This window comes from Sardina pilchardus, chromosome 17, assembly GCF_963854185.1.
Source record: "Sardina pilchardus chromosome 17, fSarPil1.1, whole genome shotgun sequence".
Taxonomy (NCBI): Eukaryota; Metazoa; Chordata; class Actinopteri; order Clupeiformes; family Clupeidae; genus Sardina; species Sardina pilchardus.
Genome location: NC_085010.1, coordinates 32,858,966 through 32,863,965, shown reverse-complemented (window position 1 = coordinate 32,863,965; position 5,000 = coordinate 32,858,966). Strand labels below are relative to the sequence as shown.

Here is a 5,000-nt window from a genome sequence, read left to right as displayed (position 1 = left end):
CCTTATGGTCAATAGTACTGGCCCTTATGGTCAATAGCCCTTATGGTCAATAGCCCTTATGGTCAATAGTACTGGCCCTTATGGTCAATAGCCCTTATGGTCAATAGCCCTTATGGTCAATAGTACTGGCCCTTATGGTCAATAGCCCTTATCAATAGCCCTTATGGTCAATAGTACTGGCCCTTATGGTCAATAGTACTGCCCCTTATGGTCAATAGCCCTTATGGTCAATAGTACTGGCCCTTATGGTCAATAGCCCTTATGGTCAATAGTACTGGCCCTTATGGTCAATAGCCCTTATGGTCAATAGCCCTTATGGTCAATAGTACTGGCCCTTATGGTCAATAGCCCTTATGGTCAATAGCCCTTATGGTCAATAGTACTGGCCCTTATGGTCAATAGTACTGCCCCTTATGGTCAATAGCCCTTATGGTCAATAGTACTGCCCCTTATGGTCAATAGCCCTTATGGTCAATAGTACTGGCCCTTATGATCAATAGCCCTTATGGTCAATAGTACTGGCCCTTATGGTCAATAGCCCTTATGGTCAATAGCCCTTATGGTCAATAGTACTGGCCCTTATGATCAATAGTACTACCCCTTATGGTCAATAGCCCTTATGGTCAATAGTACTGCCCCTTATGGTCAATAGCCCTTATGGTCAATAGCCCTTATGGTCAATAGTACTGCCCCTTATGGTCAATAGCCCTTATGGTCAATAGTACTGGCCCTTATGATCAATAGCCCTTATGGTCAATAGTACTGGCCCTTATGGTCAATAGTACTGGCCCTTATGGTCAATAGCCCTTATGGTCAATAGTACTGGCCCTTATGGTCAATAGCCCTTATGGTCAATAGCCCTTATGGTCAATAGTACTGGCCCTTCTGATCAATAGCCCTTATGGTCAATAGTACTGGCCCTTATGGTCAATAGTACTGGCCCTTATGGTCAATAGCCCTTATGGTCAATAGTACTGCCCCTTATGGTCAATAGCCCTTATGGTCAATAGTACTGGCCCTTATGATCAATAGCCCTTATGGTCAATAGTACTGGCCCTTATGGTCAATAGTACTGTGCGTCTGTGTTATTATGTCTGCATGTTCTGAAACACAACTGTGTGTGTGACTTGTGGTGCTGATGAGTGAGTGGGTCATGCCTATTGTGAAGGCAACTGTGTGTGTGACTTGTGGTGCTGATGAGTGAGTGGGTCATGCCTATTGTGAAGGTAACTGTGTGTGTGTGTGTGTGTGTGTGTGCCTATTGTGAAGGTAACTGTGTGTGTGACTGTTGAGACACCTGACTGTACGTACACACAGCGGCCGATGCTCTGGACGCCCATTACCACGGAAACAGGTAGAATACGGAACACTCATTACCACGGAAACAGGTAGAATACGGAACACTCATTACCACGGAAACAGATAAGCTGTTTGACACACTAACTGTACGTTCACATCGCCGCCGACTTGAGCTTCCAAAGATTCCGGAAGTCATTCACTTTCAAGGGAAGCCGACTCTCTCAGCGTGGCGTTTTGGGCGCCTTCAGCGCCTTCAGCGTCAAGCAGGAAGTTGGAATGGGCTCAACTTTATGGTACACACACACACACACACACACACACACACACACACACACACACACACACACACACACACACACACACACACTTTATGGTAATGAGCTACTGCATGATGCGGTTCAGTGGCAAACGCCCAGCAAGGAACATGATGGAACATAGAATGCTGCCACATCAGAGCCGCCGAAGCGCCCAAAGCTTCCCATAGATAGAGAGATAGATAGAGAGATAGATAGAGAGATAGAGAGATAGAGAGATAGATAGATAGAGAGATAGATAGAGAGATAGATAGATATACTTTATTCATCCCCAAGGGGAAATTACAGTGTTTCAGCAGCAATACAAACACAACATTCAACAAAAACATACAAACATACATACATACAGAAAATTATTTAAAATGTTATTCCTTTCTCTCTGCCCAGATGGGAGTCATTATAAAGTGCTATTGCAGTGGGTAAAAAAGTCTTTCTGTATCTGTCTTTCTTAAAGCTTAGTTGGCGTAAATACTTTTTTGTTTTACCAGTACATTGTGTAGTGGATGAGTGGTATTGTCCAATATATTGAAAAGTGTGTGCAGCATCCTTCTCACCACCACCAACTCCAGGGGCTCTAGGACCCCAGCACAAAGCCAGCCTTCCTTATGATCCTATTTAGTTTGTTAGTGTCCCTGGCTGTAATGCCACCTCCCCAACATATGGCAGAACCCATGGCGTCCTAGGCAGGGTGTTCCGTATTCTATCTGTTTCTGTGCTAATGAGTGTTCCGTATTCTAAGTGTTCCGTATTCTCTCTGTTTCTGTGCTAATGAGTGTTCCATATTCTAAGTGTTCTGTATTCTCTCTGTTTCCGTGCTAATGAGTGTTCCGTATTCTAAGTGTTACATATTCTATCTGTTTCTGTGCTAATGAGTGTTCCGTGTTCTCTCTGTTTCTGTGCTAATGAGTGTTCCGTATGTTAAGTGTTCCATATTCGATCTGTTTCCGTGGTAATGAGTGTTCCGTATTCTAAGTGTTCCATATTCTCTCTGTTTCCGTGGTAATGAGTGTTCCGTGTTCTCTCTGTTCCTGTGCTAGTGAGTGTTCTGTATGTTAAGTGTTCCATATTCTATCTGTTTCTGTGCTAATGAGTGTTCCGTATTCTAAGTGTTCCATATTCTCTCTGTTTCCGTGGTAATGAGTGTTCCGTGTTCTCTCTGTTTCTGTGCTAATGAGTGTTCCGTATTCTAAGTGTTCCATATTCTCTCTGTTTCCGTGGTAATGAGTGTTCCGTGTTCTCTCTGTTCCTGTGCTAGTGAGTGATCTGTGGCCTCTGCGGTAGAAAGCTATGACGTGCACATGAGCCTCAGGCGGCGGCCTCATATAATCAGCGTGTTTGTGGTGCACGCCGGGTTGTGGACTTGTTTGAGCATCTCGTTTGCTCGTCTCTGTTTAATGGTGCAGCATGTAGCTGTGGGCCTCAGCTCTGGCTTTGATCTCTTGGCATGGCAGCACAAACTGCTGAGGGGCTTTTGCACCGTCCCAGGAGACGCTCTGATCTGAGCCCAGTGTGTACGCCAGCGTCTCATTTCACTGATGGGTATATGTGTGTGCGTGTGTGTGGTATGTGTATGTATGAGTGGTGTGTGTGTGTGTGTGTGTGCAAAGAGTCCTCCCTCCAAAACGCCCAGCGCTCACATCATACCCTGCTACCCTGGATCCACATCTATCTCAGAGAGACCAATTGAGGGACCACGGGGAACATTTGAAGCACGTTTGAGGCCATCTCCGTGAGTTCCACACTCATTATCCCGCCATTAAGGGGAGTTTAATGTGCGGCTGGCATGTAAACAGCCCGCAACTCTCTAGTGAGATCTTGGCATGTGTAAACAGCAGGCGGTCGGTCTCGTGAGATCTCATGTGTAAACAGCAGGCGGTCGGTCTCGTGAGATCTCATGTGTAAACAGCAGGCGGTCGTCTCGTGAGATCTTGGCATGTGTAAACAGCAGGCGGTCGGTCTCGTGAGATCTTGGCATGTGTAAACAGCAGGCGGTCGGTCTCGTGAGATCTCATGTGTAAACAGCAGGCGGTCGTCTCGTGAGATCTCTGCATTCATCTCTTCAGCAGCATGTACTGCAGGGCAGCGTAGCCATGGCAACTGTTTACATGCTGAGTCAGTAGGCATGTGGGTCACATCAACCGCCACGGAAACCATTCATCACCCAAACACTCACAGACACCAGCAGAGAGTTCCTGGCACTACAAGCGAAGGAGAACTCAAGCACTTACAGACACCAGCAGAGAGAGTTCCTGTCACTACAAGCAAAGGAGAACTCAAGCACTTACAGACACCAGCAGAGAGAGTTCCTGACAGTACAAGCAAAGGAGAACTCAAACACTTACAGACACCAGCAGAGAGAGTTCCTGGCACTACAAGCGAAGGAGAACTCAAGCACTTACAGACACCAGCAGAGAGAGTTCCTGTCACTACAACCAAAGGAGAACTCAAGCACTTACAGACACCAGCAGAGAGTTCCTGGCACTACAAGCGAAGGAGAACTCAAGCACTTACAGACACCAGCAGAGAGAGTTCCTGTCACTACAAGCGAAGGAGAACTCAAGCACTTACAGACACCCGCAGAGAGAGTTCCTGTCACTACAAGCAAAGGAGAACTCAAGCACTTACAGACACCAGCAGAGAGAGTTCCTGTCACTACAAGCGAAGGAGAACTCAAGCACTTACAGACACCAGCAGAGAGTTCCTGGCACTACAAGCGAAGGAGAACTCAAGCACTTACAGACACCAGCAGAGAGAGTTCCTGTCACTACAAGCGAAGGAGAACTCAAGCACTTACAGACACCCGCAGAGAGAGTTCCTGTCACTACAAGCAAAGGAGAACTCAAGCACTTACAGACACCCGCAGAGAGAGTTCCTGTCACTACAAGCGAAGGAGAACTCAAGCACTTACAGACACCAGCAGAGAGTTCCTGTCACTACACTCACTGAGACCAGCAGAGAGGGTTCTATTTCTACAGGTTGAATATCACTGAGATCAACACAATAGTTGTCTTTGAAGTCTGTGAAGTTAAAAGGTTCTGGTTGAGTTTGTGTGTGAGGGTTATGGGTAGAACATGGGCTAGTACAGGAGTAGAACATGGGTACAGTATAGGCCAGAACAGAGGGTTAGGGGTAGAACATGGGTAGAATATGGGCCAGAACAGGGTTAGGGTTAGGGGTAGAACATGGGTAGAATATGGGCCAGAAGAGAGCTACGGTTAGGGTTAGGAACCGACTATTAGGGTTAAATAACAGCTGGATCTGTTTTCTCATATTGGAGAACTGTTCTGCGTACATTATAGATCATATTGGAGAACAGTTCTGCATACTGTACCTTATAGATCATATTGGAGAACTGTTCTGCGTACTGTACCTTATAGATCATATTGG

The 5,000-nt window shown here is 46.2% G+C and overlaps 1 protein-coding gene across 1 annotated transcript in view; it reads right to left on the bottom strand.

Annotated features, from left to right (window-relative positions):
* lrrc17 (leucine rich repeat containing 17) overlaps window positions 1–5,000 on the bottom strand; it is a 35,774-nt gene that overhangs the window by 2,394 nt on the left and 28,380 nt on the right. The gene's annotated exons all lie outside the window — the stretch shown is intronic.